The following is a 16,825-nucleotide window of genomic DNA, read 5'->3' as shown; positions in this document are numbered from 1 at the left end:
CCAGATTAAATAAAATGTTGTGGCAGAGCCACCTAAGCATGCTTAATCTGGAAAAAGGATGGCATGGCAAGTCTGCAAGCTAACAGAGGAAGGAAAAAAGAAAGCAAGGAAGGAAGGAAAGGGGGGAAAGAAGGAAGGATTGAGGGAAAGAGGGGAAGAAATTAGCATATAGAAGACAGGAAAAAATATGTGTAACCTAAGGGGGAAAAATTCCCAAGTGCTTCAAATTATTTAGAACATTAACAAATTTGCTCAAAGATAGATTTTTTTTAAAGAAGAAGATGAGAAGATTGCAGATTTAATGAGACTATTTGAGGACCTAAACACGATTATCAAAGACCTGATGGGTGGATTTTAAAACAGGAGACTATTACACATGGATACAGACAGAACAATTGACATGGAAGAAAGATAGAGACAGTCATGCTGAAGACAGATGAAAAAGAGATTAAAGCAATCAGAGAGAACCTAAAAATGATGAAATCTAGGTAAACATAGTATGGCATAATTGGTGTCTGAAGCAGAAAAACCCCCACTAACATTGAAGTAACCCTGTTAATGAAAGAAAATATTCAATGACCCTCCTTAAAGATGGTTAGTCAGACTTTATTCAGGACCATAGTGACAAGTATAGGGACCACATCAATGGGATTTTACAGTGGGGGAGAGAGATTCAAATAAGCACAAGTGGTACTTTACAGCCAAGGAGCAGGGTGGATGGAGGAATATCATAAATCCCCTTGACCTCAGCTCTCAAGTCATATTTTCCAGCTTTTCAATAATGATATTAAATTCCATTAACCTGTCTCCTAGGTTTGCTTGCTTGCTTTCAAATTTGGGAGAGAAAGAAATGGGTAATATTTACCCATCCTCTTAAATCCAGCAAAATATCTTCTATTAAAAATATTCAAAAAAAATATTCAAAGATACAATACAGAAAAATCTTTCTAAAATGGAGAAAAAACTTGAATATGCCAAGCCAAAGAGTGTGTGTTGTGGGGCACCTGGGTGGCTCAGTTGATTAAGTGTCTGCCTTTGGCTCAGGTCATGATCCCAGGGTCCTGGGATCGAGCCCAGCATCAGCCTCCCTGCTCAATGGGGAGTCTGCTTCTCCCTCTGCCCACATACTGCCACAGTAGGCCCACACTGGGCGTAGAGCACACCAATAAAAAAAATTCAAATTTAAATTTTTAAAATTAAAAAAAAATCCATCACCTAGGCCAAGATTGGGAACATTAACATTAACTTACATTTTCCCTTATCCTCCCCATTCTATTCTCCTACCACACACCTGGAGGTAACCACAGTCCTCAATTTTGTGTTTATCATTTTCCCACTTTTTAAAATAATGTTTACATATCATCATGTTTAATTAAACAATGTCTATTTTACTTGTTTTTTAACTTTAGAAAACATTAGTTTTACAGATGACTTTAACATCATTTTGTCAAATCTGCCACTGAAAGTTTTACAACTCTAACTGAAATGCATCATATTTATAAATGATTTGGGAAAAATTATTCATATATTAGTGGTTATTATCATTTTCATTTATAATGTGTGTCTCCCTCTCCTGTTGCTCTTATTGTTTTCTTTCAGATCTGTCTAATAATTGGCCATTTCAACGGACTGTGTTTTAAATGTATTTCCTAGAATTTGTTTTTAAATTCATAATTTTCTGCTTTAATCTTTTTTGTTCTATCCTACTGATGTCCTTAAATTCCTATACTGCCCTATTTTAACTTCTTATATTAACACTCAGCCTGTTTAACCTTCATTTTTCTTCTTTAATAAATAACACATTTAAAATTCTCAAGTACAGTCATGATTTTGGCTGTCATGCTATTCTCATTATCCTATAATTGCAATTTTGTTTTCCTTTAGACCCGAAGCTACTCAGGATAATTTTTTTTAATTACCAAGTAACTGAGTCTTTAAAAAAAAAAAAGTTTCATTCATTTACTTGAGCGAGAGAGAGTGCTCTAGCAGGGGAAGAGCAGAGGAAGAGAATCCCAAGCAGACTCCCCACCGAGCATGGAATCTGACACGGAGCTCCATCTCACAATCCTGAGATCATGACCTGAGCCTAAACCAAGAGTCGGACACTTAACCAACTGAACCACCCAGGCGGCCCTCCAAGTGATTAAGTTTTTAAGTCAAACTTACATTGTTTATATTTCCTTTTTTACTAAGTATGTTCAGGGATTGTGTCCTGTAAATTTCTGCTTTTTTTAATAACGTATGAAGTTTATGTGTTCTAATATGTGATCATGCTTTAATGTTTTATGAATATGGTCTCTGTTTACAGAATACAAAAATTTCTAATATCTATGTTATTTAAGTGGTTATTAGTGAAAGAATACCTAGATAGATGTCTAGATATCTAGAACATGGTTTAAAACACAACAGCAGGGGCTGCTGGGTGGCTCAGTCAGTTAAGTGTCCAACTCTTGATTTCAGGTCATGATCTCAGGGTTGTGAGATCCAGCTCCACGTAGGGCTCCATACTGGGCATGGAGTCTACTTAAGGTTCTCTCTCTCCCTACCCTCCCCCTCTCTCCTCCTCCCTCTCCTCTCTCTCTAAAAACAAGCAAACAAAAAAACAACAACACACACAACAGCAATAACTCGAGCACCTGGGTGGCTCAGTTGGTTAAGCGTCTGCCTTCAGCTCAAGTCATGATCCTAGGGTCCTGCGATCCAGCCCCACATCAGGCTCCCTGCTCAGTGGGGAGCCTGTTTCTCCCTCTCCCTCTGCTCCTCCACCCTCTGCTTGTGCTCTCTCTCTCCCCCTCACTCTCTCTCTCAAATAAATAAAATCTTAAATAAATAAATAAATAACAACAGCAATAACTCATTAATTAAATATACACATACATAAAGGGATAGACATAGGTGAACAGGGGATGACAAAATGTGAATCTTACCCTTTATCAATGTAGATTGGTCATGGTTTTGCTTTAGATGCCCACTTTCTGTTTGTTTGCACTGACCTTTGCTTATTCTTTAACTTTTAACTTTTTGGGTGATTTTTCTTGAATGGTATCTTTTTTCAACATTATCTTGATGACTTTTTAAAATCCTACATGAGGAGCTCCTGAGTGACTCAGTTGGCTAAGCACCCAACTGGTGGTTTCGTTCAGGTCATGATCTCACGTCATGATCTCATGGGTCGTGGGATAGACCCCTGAGTCAGGCTCTGTGCTCAGCAGTGAGTCTGCTCGGGATTTTCTCTCTCTGCCCCTCCCCCACTCATTCTCTCTCTCTCTCTCTCTCTCTCTCTCTCTCTCTCTCTCTCATCTTCTTTCTCTAAAATAAATCAATAAATCTTTTTAAAAATCCTACATGAACTTTTTGTTCTTTTAATAAAGAAGTTTAACTCATTTGTAAATATTGTTATAATGTATATATTTCATATTAATTCTATCCTTTAATGCTGTTTTTTAATCATTTCTTATTTATTCTTTACCACATCAGTCAGCTCTCTATGCTAGTCTTAATATATAGGAAAATATGTCCTATTTTTTAAAATGCTATAAATAGTTATGTTTATGTTTTAAAAAAATTTTAACCTATAAATACAAACTTCAGAATCAGAAGTGAAACTCATATATTCAGTCAACAAATACATATTGAGCCCTTACTCTATGCCAACCACTGTGATAAAATTTGAAAATCAAATGCCAAAAATGATAAACCTAGCCTTTGTCCGTATGCATCTTAAAATCTAGTTGAAATAAAAGCAAGTGAACAGGTATTTACAACACAGTATTTTAAAGACAATTAAAGAAAAGCAAAAGATGCTACAGATACCCATAAAAGAGACCCCATCTTGACTAAAATGTTCAGAGAACATTTTATGAAAGAAGCTACATCTAAGCTAAGACCATAAGACTGAGTGGGAGTTAGTCAAAATCTTTTAAGCTATCTTATTTAATTTAGAACATGTTTAATCCTCAGCCCTACCATCATTACTTGTCAGTTTTTATTCATAATATTTTACATTTTAGGGGTGCCTGGGGTGGCTCAGTTAAGCGTCCCACTCTTGGTTTCAGCTCAGGTCATGATCTCAGGGTCGTGAGCATCAGGCTCAGAGTTCAGTGTGGAGTCTGCTGGAGATTCTCTCTCCTTCTCCCTCTGGCCCTCCCCCCACTCACATGCTCGCTCGCTCTCTCTCTCTCAAATAAATAAATAAATCTTTAAAAAATAATAACAATAATATCTTGCATTTTATATTTATATATTTACCATTATTTTAGTTTAGCATTGTTGCATCCTATATTTTCACTTTCAGGAGAAATTGTTGACATTTTTCTTTCTCAGATTCTAATAAAATGAGTTAGATGTATCTTTATTTTAATTAGCTCTCGTGCTCATGTCCAGGCCTTGTAAGTTGTTGTCTCCCTATTCTTTAGTTATTATTTTCCCTGGAAAATTCTGGTTATGTATTTTCCCCTGAGCTCTGTATCTAATTCTTCTTCCATGTCTTTAGGGATATCATTAAATTAATTATCCCTTCTTGACTGTATCCCTAGCTCTCTCTCTCTATCTCTTTTCCTTCAGCATATAAATATTCTTCCCACTTTTTCTGTTTGAAAAGTCTTCTCCTTGACCCTCTTGTTTCTTGTAGCTACAACTCTATATCATTCTCTCTAATGCCTATTTCCTGCTTGAAAAAGTTGTCTACAATGTTATGGGCTCAATTTGTAAACACTTCATCTGCTCTTCAAACCACTGCTGTCAGCCAGTTTCTATCCTCACCCTCTCCTGACACTGCTATCACCAACATCATGAAAGACCTTCTTGTTGCCAGATGGAAAGAAAATTTAAAAATTTTTGTTACTGGACTTCCCTGCCACACCTAACTCTGGAGGGCATCTCCCTGTGTCATTCTGTCCTCCTCAGCTGGCTCCCCTCAGCTGGAGCCCCTCAGCTGGCTCCTCAGTTGGCTTTTAAGACCCTTTCATGGTTTTTCTCCTTTCTTGTCCCTCTACTTTCTCCTCTTCCTTCAGTCATCTCTTAAGTTTTAAGGTTCTCAGACTTTCAAAAAGCCTCTCTTCTTAGCTCCTCCTCTCACACAAATACGTTTCCTAAACTGGTATTATATCATCTCCAGGACATCAAATAATGCCTATATGCCAGTAACTCCAAAATATATATATCTGAAACCAAAATGAGCGCTCTGGGCTCCAAATCATTATATCTAATTGTGCACTCATCTCTCCATTTTGATGTCCATTGAGTATCTTAGTTCAGTGTGATCATCTTCTTTCCAATACCCTCTTCATATATATTCCTTGCATTTTTCTCTTCTCCCAAACCAGAAACCTAAGAGTCACCCTTGACTCATCCTTCTCCCTGACCCATATGGTCAGGCATCAATACCAATATTTCTACCTTTCAAATTTATACCTTCTTCTCTGGCTCCCTGCTACTGACATAATTCAGGTTCTCATAATATATCAGTGGATCATTGTCAAGGTCTTCCATTATCTCCATTCTTGCTCTACCCAATCCACTCATTAGATTCCTCCCAGAATTATTTCCCTAAAACACAAATATGATCATTCCACTTACGCACTTACATCTTTCAGTAACTCTTCACTGCCTTGAATATAACATGCAACCCCCTTAACCTGGTATACAACATAGTTCCTGATCTGGCCCCTTCTAGTAATTGCAGTCTTATCACTACCAACTCATACAGACAGGCTCACACAACCATTTTCCCTAACAAGGCACTTTTTCTCTTTGCATATGTAGTTCCCTCTAACTGGAAAAACATTTAAAATCTGACTTGTCCTTCTTTACCTGGCCAACTCCCACTCATCCTTTTGGGTAACTCCTACCAGGGGCTGTGTCTGACAATTCCATCCCCCAATGTAGGTTACATATTATTTTCAAATGTTTATATCACTGTTGTAATCAATTTTATTGTAACAGTTATAATATTTAAAATTAGTCTCTGATATGCAACTAGGAATTCAATGAGGATAGGAATCGTGTCTTTTAAATCTCCCTGCCCTGAGAGCCTATCACCAGTGCTCCGTGATCAAGAAATAGGTATACAGATTTACATGAATGAAGACAAGTAGCTCAACACAGATGTATTATAAGGACATACAGGAAAATGGCCAAATCATGAAAAATCTTGTATGTTAGATAAGGTCTTTGAAAGTCATCAAAGTCATTTCAACAGGAAGTGATATGATCAAATGTACATGTTTAAAACCTCATCCTCGTGGCCATATAGTGAATAGACCATAGAAGGTTAGAACTGAAGGGAGCAAGAGACTTTGAAATGGTACAAGTGAACAGTTGTGAAAACCAAGTTGATGACAGTGAGGATGGACAGTGTAAAACTGATACAAAAGATATTTGGAAAGTAAAGTGAATTGAACTAAATGACCAATTAAATATAGGGGTTAATGAGGCATTTAGAACCAAGAACATCTCCAAGACTCCTGGCTTGTGTGACTAGGAAGATGGATCATTTATTTTGTAAATCATCAAATCATATTAAGCCTATACTCTAAACAGGCAATACGCCAGTTGCTAAGACCACAACATAAATAAACAAAATACAGTCCCTGCCCTCCAGAGTGTGTAGTGAAAGAGACAAAAATGTAATAAAACATAATAAATGTTATTAAAGATCTATACGCAAGGTCCTATGGGGGGAAAAAAAAAGACAGTGCTTTACTCTGCTTGGGAATGAGTAGTACATAAAACTAATCAGAATCAAACTCTAAAAAGAATGACATACCATCAACTAAAATAGGGAATTCAGGACATGGGGCAGAATCTGAGGAAAGGAGGCATAACGTTTACTATTTGAAGTTGAGATTGAGTGGCTTGTTCGCTAATCGAGGTGACCTCCGTTAGGCAGTCAGGATCCAGAATTCATGGAAAAGAGCTGAGGGAGAGATCTCTTGCACTGGGATTATCACAAGGGCCTTGTATTCATTTGCTGTAGCTGCTGTAATGAATTACGTATTACACATTGTGGATGGCTTAAAACAATAGGAATTTATTCTCTCATAGTTCTGACGACCAGGAGTTCAAAATGAAGGTAATGGATAGGGCTGCCCTCCTTCTGGAGGCTCTAGGCGAGAGTCCTTCCTTGTCTCTTCCCGCTTCTGGAGGCTGTCAATACTCCTTCATTTGTGGCCTCCTCTTGTCTCTTCTTCTGTCTGTCTCAAATCCCCCTCTGTCTTTCTCTTGTAAGGACACTTGTCATTAGATTTCAGGACCACCCGGATAATCCAGGATGATCTCCTCATCTCAAGACACTTTGCTTATTTATATCTACAAAGACCCTTTTTCCAAATAAGGTAACATTCACAGGTTCTGGGGATTAGGATGTGGACATATTGGGGCAGGGGAACCACATTCAACCCACTACAGGCCTCCTACCTGACCCCTCTTATTTGCCATTGCCTACCTCAGTCAGTGTCTGATACTGTAGCCAGCAGGACTCAGTATTTAAACAGACACATAGATCAATCTCTTTGACCTCAGTTGGAGCACTTCTTACCCTCTGCCCCTCCCTCCCACTTGTACTCTCTCACTCTCACTTGCTCTCATATAAATAAATAAGATCTTTTAAAAAATAAAAAAATAAAATAAATCTCTTTCAATTAAAGTAGGTTAGGACACTGAAAATGGCTAACATGTCAGGAGGTATGTGGATCAGTGCAGCCATGCCCATTTCAGCTCACTGAGAAAAGCACTTAAGCGCTGCTACAAAGAACAATGCTGAAGATTATTTATATAATCTCTAGGTTCATTAAAGTCCAGGCACTTTGGGGGTTTTTGAGCCTCAGACTTCCGTAATTTGTTGCAGATCTGGTGGAAGAATAGTCACCTCTTCAAAGTGCCCATTGTCTCCGCTCTCATGGTCTCTCATCATGAACTCAGAGTCCACAGCATGCCGACACATCAGAGCAAGAAGCTGTGGAAGTATCCAGACAGGGGTATGTTTTCTACACTAGAGGCTTCAAAGTTTCTTTGAGACCCTGGAAGTGGTTCTCTACAAGTACTATTCTCATCAGTGCTTGTTTGGGAAAGTTCAGACATACTGACAGGTTAGAAATTGGGCAGATAAACTGATTTAAGTTGAACTTCTACCAGCTTCTCAGTGAAAAACTCAAAGTACCTGCGGCAAGCATGTCTCTAGAAAGGTCTGTGGATTGAAATTGATCACCAAATTCTGGAGGTAGTGATGGTAGTTCATCAGGCACAGGAAATTCTTCTGCTGGGGGTAGAAAATCACTTACAATGTCATAACCTCCAGGGTCATAGTCTGTATCGATGGTATTTGGATCCGCTGAGTACAAGGGTGTCTACTCATCAATAACCACATCATTGGGGAATTCTTGTATATCTGGCAGAGGAACACTTGGCATCGAATCTGATGTATCCCAGTGATACCCACTGTCATACACCATTCACCCTGAAAGGAGCTAGACTACTTGAACGTGAGCAAATGGAGCAGACAAGTTAGCTTTTTTCCATGCTCCTTTCTGCCTCTCCCTTCTCAAAATACTTCATGAAAGGCTGTATTTTTGACAAAGCCTTCAAATAAAAGCATTGCAAAAACAAACAAACAAAAAAAACAGAAAACAAAACAAAAAAATGGTGACTCTAGGTATATATCTATATATACATATACCACTTCTTTATCCATTAATCAGTCAATGGACATTTGGGCTCTTTCCATAATTTGGCTATTGTTAATAGTGCTGCTATAACACTGGGGTGCATGTGCCCCTTCAAATCAGCATTTTTGTATCCTTTGGGTAAATACCTACTAGTGCAATTGCTGGATTTGGGTAGTTCTATTTTTAACTTTCTGGGAAACCTCCATAATGTTGTCCAGAGTAGCCGCACCGGTTTGCATTCTCACCAACAGTGTAGGAGGGTTCCCCTTTCTCTCCTTCTTCACCAACATCTGTTGTTTCCTGAGTTGTTAATTTTAGCCATTCTGACTAGTGTGAGGTGGTATCTCATTGCGATTATGATTTGTATTTCCCTGATGATAAGTGATGTTGAGCATTTTTTATGTGTCTTTTAGCCATTTATATGTCTTTGGAGAAATGTCTGTTCATGTCTTCTTCCCATTTCTTAACTGGATTATTTATTTTTTGGGTGTTAAGCTTTATAACTTCTTTATAGATTTTGGATACTAGCCCTTTATCTGATATGTCATCTGCAAATATCGTCTTCCATTCTGTAGGTTGCCTGTTAGTTTTGTTGACTGTTTCCTCTGCTATGCAGAAGTTTTTATCTTGATGAAGTCCAAATATTTCATTTTTGCTTTTGTTTCCCTTGCCTCTGGAGATGTGTCTAGTAAGAAGTGCTCCAACCGACGTCAAAGAGATTGCTGCCTGTGTTCTCCTTCAGGATTTTGGTTGTTTCCTGTCTCACATTTAGGTCTTTCATCCATTTTGAGTTTATTTTTGTGTACAGTGTAAGAAAGTGGTCTAGTTTCAGTCTTCTGCATGTTGCTGTCCAGTTTTCCCAACACCATTTGTTGAAGAGACTGTCTTTGTTCCATTGGATATTCTTTCTTGCTTTGCTGAGATTAGTTGACCCTATAGTTGTGGGTCCATTTCTGGGCTCTCTATTCTGTTCCATTGATGTATGTGTCTGTTTTTGTGCCAGTACCATACTTTCTTGATGATTACAGCTTTGTAATAGAGCTTGAAGTCCGAAATTGTGATTCCTCCCACTTTGCTTTTCTTTTTCAACATACTTTGGCTGTTCAGTTTCTGATTCCATACAAATTTTAGAATTGTTTGTTCTAGCTCCTTGAAAAATGCTGGTGTTATTTGATAGGGATTGTATTGAATGCATATATTGCTTTGGGCAGTATAAACATTTTAACAATATTTGTTCTTCCAATCCATGAGCATGGAACGTTTTTCCATTTTTTTGTGTGTCTTCTTCAATTTCTTTCATAAGTGTTCTATAGTTTTCAGAGTACAGATCTTTTACCTCTTTAGTTGGATGTATTCCTAGGTATCTTATGGGTTTGGTGCAATTGTAAATGGGATCAGTTCCTTAATTTCTCTTTCTGCTGCTTCATTATTGGTGTATAGAAATGCAACAGATTTCTGCACATTGATTTTATATCCTGCGACTTTGCTGAATTCATGTATCAGTTCTAGCAATTTTTTGGTGGAGTCTTTCAGGTTTCCTACATAGAATATCATGTCATCTGCAAATAGTGAAAGTTTGACTTCTTCCTTGCCAATTTGGATGCCTTTTATTTCTTTTGTGGTCTGATTGCTGAGGCCAGGACTTCCAGTACTATGTTAAATAGTAATGGTGAGAGTGGACATCCCTGTTGTGTTTCTGACCTTAGGGGAAAAGCTCTCAGCTTCCCCTAAGGTCAGAAAAGCTGAGGATGATATTAGCTTGGGTCTTTCATATATGGCCTTTAGGATGTTGAGATATATTCCTTCTATCCCTACTTTCTTGAGGGTTTTTATCAAGAAAGGATGCTGTATTTTGTCAAATGATTTTTCTGCATCTATTGAGAGGGTCATATGGTTCTTACCCTTTCTTTTATTAATGTGGTGTATCACATTGATTGATTTGCAGATATTGAACCACCCCTGCAGCCCAGGAATAAATCCCACTTGATTGTGATGAATAATTCTTTTAATGTATGGTTGGATTTAACTTGCTAGTATATTGTTGAGAATTTTTGCATCTATTTCCTCAAGGATATTCGTCTGTAATTCTCCTTTTCAGTGGGGTCTTTGGTTTTGGAATCGAGGTAATGCTAGCCTCATAGGATGTTTGGAAGGGTTCCTTCCATTTCTATTTTTTGGCACAATTTCAGAAGAATAGGTATTAATTCTTCTTTAAATGTTTGGTAGAATTCCCCTGGGAAGTCTTCCGATCCTGGACTCTTGTTTGTTGGGAGATTTTTGATTACTGATTCAATTTCTTTGCTGGCTATGGGTCTATTCAAATTTTCCATTTCTTCCTGTTTCAGTTTTGGTAGTTTATATGTTTCTAGGAATTTATCCCTTTCTTCCAGATTACCCAATTTGTTAGCATATAATTGCTCATAATATTTTCTTATAATTGTTTGTATTTCTGTGGTGTTGGTTGTGATTTCTCCTTTTTCATTCATGATTTTATTTTTTTGTTGGGTTCTTTCTCTTTTCTCTTTGATAAGTCTAGTTAAGGGTTTAGCAATTTTGCTAATTCTTTCAAAGAACCAGCTCCTAGTTTCATTGATATGTTCTTTTTTTTTCCTATATCACTCATTTCTGCTCTAATCTTTATCATTTCCCTTCTTCTCCTGGTTTTAGGCTTTATTTGCTGTTCTTTTTCCAGCTCTTTTAGGTGTAAGGCTAGGTTGTTTATTTGAGACTTTTCTTACTTCTTGGGAAGGCGTGTATTGTTATATACTTCCCTCTTAGGACCACCTTTGCTGCATCCCAAAGGTTTTGGACTGTCATGTTTTCATTTTCATTTGGTTCCATGTATTTTTTATTTCTTCTTTAATTTCCTGGCTAACCCATTCATTCTTTAGTAGGATGTTCTTTAACCTCCATGTATTTGTGGTCTTTCCAAATTTTTTCTTGTAGTTGACTTCAAGTTTCATAGTGTTGTGGTCTGAAAATATGATCCACCAGAAGCTCTCAGTCTTTTTGTACTGGTTGAGGTCTGATTTGTGACCCAGTATGTGATCTATTCTGGAGAATGTTCCATGTGCACTTGAAAAGAATGTGTATTCTGCTGCTTTAGGATGAAATGCTCTGAATATATGTAAGTCCATCTGGTCCAGTATGTCATTCAAAGCCATTGTTTCCTTGTTGATCTGCTTAGATGATCTGTCCATTGCTGTAAGTGGGGTGTTAAAGTCCCCTACTATTATTGTATTATTATCAATGAGTTTCTGTAAGTTTGTTATTAATTGATTTATATATTTGGCTGCTCCCAAGTTGGGAGCATAAATGTTTACAATTGTAAAATCTTCTTATTGGATAGACCCCTTTATTATGATATAGTGCCCTTCCTCATCTCTTATTACAGTCTTTGGCTTAAAATCTAGTCTGTCTGATATAAGTATGGTTACTCCAGCTTTGTTGTGATGTCCATTAGCATGATAGATAGTTCACCAACCCCTCACTTTCAATCTGGTAGTGTCTTTGGGTCTAAAATGAGTCTCTTACAAGCAGTATATTGATGGGTCTTTTTTTTAAATCCATTCTGATATCCTATGTCTTTTGATTGGAGCATTTAGTCCATTTGCATTCAGAGTAATTATTGATAGATATGAATTTAGTGGCATTGTATTACCTGTAACGTTAACATTTTAATACAGAGAGTGTTAAAGCAGATCATTCTCCCTAATATGGATGGGCCTCATTCAATCAGTTGAAGATCTGAATAGAACAAAAAGCTGATCCTCCCCTATGAGAGGAAACTCCTGCCTGACTGCCTTTGAGCTGGGACATTGGCTTTTTCTTGCCTTCAAACTCAAACTGAAACATAGCTCTTTCTGGGTCTCAAGCCTGCCAGCTTTTGGACAGATTATACATTTGACTCTCCTAGTTCTCAGGCCTTAGGACCCAGACTGGAACTAAGCTAGATCTCCTGGGTTTCCAGCTTGCTGAGTCTTCTAGAAGATCTTGGGACTTGCCAGTGTCCCTAATCACATGTGCCATTTCTTTATAATAAATATATATGTATATACACACACCCTCTTGGTTCTGTTTCTCTGGAGAACCCTAATACACATATCTTTAACCTATTTATCTTGTCTATTGTCTGTCACCCACTAGAATGTAAAGATCATGAGGTCAAGAATTTTTCTGTCATTTTTAGAGCCTAAAATATGTCTGGCACATTGTATGCATTCAAAAAATCTCTTATTGGATTAATTCTTGGGTATATATAGATCTGAGAATACTCAGAAAAACACTGTATTTTCCTTTCAGTTTAAGTAACATAATACACAATATTTCTTATAATTTTCAATGGATTCTGGTTCACCTAAAATATAAATGATATTTGGCAGAAGAGTTGTATAAGAAAAGAATTAAAAGCACAGTACAATTTCAAAGAAAGGCAGGGAGATTTTTAATCATACAGTATCAAGGAGTTGAATATCCAACCAAAAGAGGAAGGGACAGATAAGAACATCTTGTGAGAAGAAAATAAGTCAAAAATGGAATGTAACTGATAAGAAGTTTGAGATTATGTCTTCAGGATCAAATATGTTTACAAAGAAACTAATTAAAAGCTTCTGTAAATGTGTGTGCCTAATTATATTTTTAGAGTGCTTTTTCTGAAAGCTTTCTGATGTATGGACTATGAGGATTTTCTTAAGAAAGAAAAGGCCATTTAATTATATCATTTAAAAATTTGAAAGTTGCAGCTTCCAGATGAAGACTGTTGACTAAGCACGCACATTTAATTTTCTCGCCACCACAAATCCCTTTGAAATGACAGAATATAAAAATACGAGTAAATATAGCAATGCAAGAAAGCCAGGAAGGCTTGGACAGAAACAGTGAGGAATTTCTTGAAGATACAAAGGAGTTTAGATGGATGCTGAAACTTGAAAGCCAAATGTCCTCCCAAGAGGAGATATCAACAAGTGAGGGTTTCACTCAAAAAGTGAGTTTGTTTTTTGTTTCCAGAAGAAATTCTTGAAAAACTGAAAAGCATAGGCAGCAAAACCTGAGCCATCTAGTAGGGCTATGAGCTGGTTGGTGAGATTAAGACCCCACAAGGCTCCAAATTCAAGGTGCAGTGGGGTACACATTAATCTCTATCTGCCAAGGCCCTCGTGCAGCAAAGAAAACCCACAGCTGAGAGAACAGGAGGTGACTCGCAGTTAATAAGGGATTTCAGTAAATTCCTGGAAGACACAAAGCATGAGGAGGAACAGTTATTGATAATCTAGAACAGAGGAAATTGCAGCCTAAAACTACACAGACAGAGGCTGTACCAACAGAAGGAGACTACCTGGTGTGCTGGTGGAAGTGAAGTATGGGTGGAAAAGCAAGAGGCTACAGGACAGTCAGTCCTTTCCTGACAGCCAGGTGTTTTTCCCAAAGGAAGAAAAAATGGGAAATTCTTCTCTTTAAAAATTGAATGAATTCTTTGAAAGAACAAAGCAGCTGGGGATCAGCCCCTCAGAGATCCCCCTCCAGCTTCCCTAAAGGAAAACTTGCCACTTGACATGTCCCACCCATGTTCGCAGACCCCATAGTCAGCCTTTCTGTCTTCTCACTTCTATTTTTTTTATTTTTTATTTTAGAGATAGAGGGAAGAGGGGAAGAGGGAGAAGGAGAGAGAGAATTTTTTTTTTTTAAGATTTTATTTATTTATTTGACAGAGAAAGACACAGTGAGAGAGGGAACACAAGCAGGGGGAGTGGGAGAGGGAGAAGCAGACTTCCCGCTGAGCAGGGAGCCCGATGTGGGGCTCGATCCCAGGACCCCGGGATCACAACCTGAGCCGAAGGCAGACGCTTAACGGCTGAGCCACCCAGGCGTCCCGGAGAGAGAGAATCTTAAGCAGCCTCCATTCCCGAACGTGGGGCTTGATCTCACAACCCTGAGATCATGACCTGGGCTCAAATGGAGTCAGACACTTAACCAACTCAGCCACCCAGGTGCCCCAATTTACTTTTAAATAAGAATGGAAAACCAAGGATCACCAGACATTTGTCGGGGCGGGGGGGGGCGGCGGGGAACCACAGTATACTAACCACAAAATTTCCTCAAGGAAACATAAAACTCAAAACAAAACACAATAAAGAACCCAGAAAAATATTAATTAGTACCCTCAGAAAAATTAAACTAAGATAAAAATCTAGATTTTATGTGACCCTAAGGCTTAATCAATACTTAAGGCCTTTTTAAAAATACAAAATTAGAATGTAAAATTAGGTACAAAAAATAAATATTTATATATGAAATATATGTCACAATTGAAATTATGGAAACTTAGGGGTTCCAATCCCTTTCTTCTGAGATCTCTTTAGCCAGAAACACTTTCACAGAAATGCTTCCTGTTTGTAACCTACCTGTGCCTTCCCACTGAGAACACGCTACCACTCCCAGAAACTTACAGTGGTAGTCAAGTGTGGAATCATCAGCTTCATGGCAAATCTACTCTGGTACACACAAAGTAAGAGAGAAGTGGAGAAGGTTAGAGAACAAGAAGTAGTATTTTCAAAGGTTACTGCCGAAAAACAAACATCAATTAAAGTTCTAAGAGATATAGTTGAATATATCTCAAAAAATAAGACCAAGAACCACCCCCCCAAAAAAGGAAAGATGAGATACAAAAGGGAATGAATACAGGTGGCCCATCATCAGACCAATAAAGGTTCCAGAAAAAAAGAACAGACAACAGCCAAAAATTAATGAGTAAAGACCCTCACCTGTGCGTATTTTGCGAAATTTTAGAATGTAAGAACTAAATATTCTAAATGTTCCCAGTTAGGAAAAGAAAAAAAGGAAAAAGAATAAAGGAAGCCACATACAAAGGAACAAGGATCAGTTCAGCATCATTAGAAGTACAATGAAAGTATGTCTTCAAAGCTCTAAAGCAAGGATTGACAAACTCCATCGCGTGGGCCAAATCCAACCTGCTGCTTCTTTTGAAAATGAAGTCTTCCTGGAACCCAGCCAGGCTCATTCATTCACCTCTTGTCTCTAGTTTCTTTTATGCTACAAAAGCAGAGCTGAGCAGTTGCAACATAGGCCCTGTGGCCCACAAAGCCTAAAATATTGACGAGCTGGCGCTTTTCAGAAGTTTGCTGACCCTTGCTCCAAAAGAAAATGATTCTCACCACCTAGACTACTGCAACCTCCCAAATCATCATGAAAGCCTGAGGGTAAGACATATTTACCCACACGGGAGAGTTAATAAATCAGTCTATCATGCACTTGTAGGAAGTTATTAGAGAATGGAATACACAGAGTGGGGAAAGAACACAGGAAAGGAAGGGTCATGATCCAGGAAACAATGGCTCTCACCCAGCAGAGCAGTGAGAAAGGTGTCAGGATGACAACTGTCCCATGAGTCAGAGGCCCCTGGTCCCTACTAGACTGGGAAGGCAGAGGACCCATCTCTTTGAAACAGAACTTGGCCAAACAGACAATGTGCTGTGGAGATTGGGGTGTGGGGGAGAAATGAGGCCACGGGGAAGGCAAACCTGTTCAAGGAGAGAACTCTATTATCTGTAAAAATGTACAGTAATAGTGTAAATACTGAGTGTTGCACTTCAGCTTGTGGCCTCAATCTAAGCAAACATGAAAGATTTAATCATGCTTGCAGAACAGAAAGTAAATGTCATCAGTCACGACCGTGTAAAAGTAAAAATACGGATCAAAGAAGTTGAAAGGTCAGAGGGAGAGGAGACAAAGACAAGCTCTCTCTCACTGTCATATCCTCACCCTACAAAGGGACGCCTGGAGCTGATGGAACAAGTCATAAAGGGGTGTAGGGTAAGCAAATCAGGAAGCAAAGGTGATGATGGCTGACACTGAGAAGACAGGAAGGAGGGACTGTCTGGTGTTAGATGAGCTAAAATGTCCAAATCTGATGAAGTAAAGGACAGTGCTATAAACATGTCGTTTAGAAATACGGTTGAAATCACCTGGAAAAACAGGTACAGGTGTTTAAAATGGCTCCCTGGGATGTGGGAGTGGGAGGGGTGGGGCAGAACTGTTGTTTTTAACTTTAAGTCTCTGCATTTGATTTTTTTTCTTTATTTTTTTAGAGGTTTTATTTATTTGAGAGAGAGAGGAGAGCACAAGCAGGGGCAGAGGGAGAGGGA

The 16,825-nt window shown here is 38.3% G+C and overlaps 1 pseudogene; it reads right to left on the bottom strand.

Moving 5' to 3' along the window:
* Positions 1–7,822: 7,822 nt before the first annotated feature.
* On the bottom strand, positions 7,823–15,612 carry LOC144380851 (protocadherin Fat 1-like; annotated as a pseudogene).
* Between the last annotated feature and the right edge of the window lie 1,213 nt (positions 15,613–16,825).

The sequence above is a fragment of the Halichoerus grypus genome, chromosome 1 (assembly GCF_964656455.1).
Source record: "Halichoerus grypus chromosome 1, mHalGry1.hap1.1, whole genome shotgun sequence".
Taxonomy (NCBI): domain Eukaryota; kingdom Metazoa; phylum Chordata; class Mammalia; order Carnivora; family Phocidae; genus Halichoerus; species Halichoerus grypus.
Note: the sequence above shows the minus strand (reverse complement) of the source record. Positions and strands in the feature narration are given on the sequence as shown.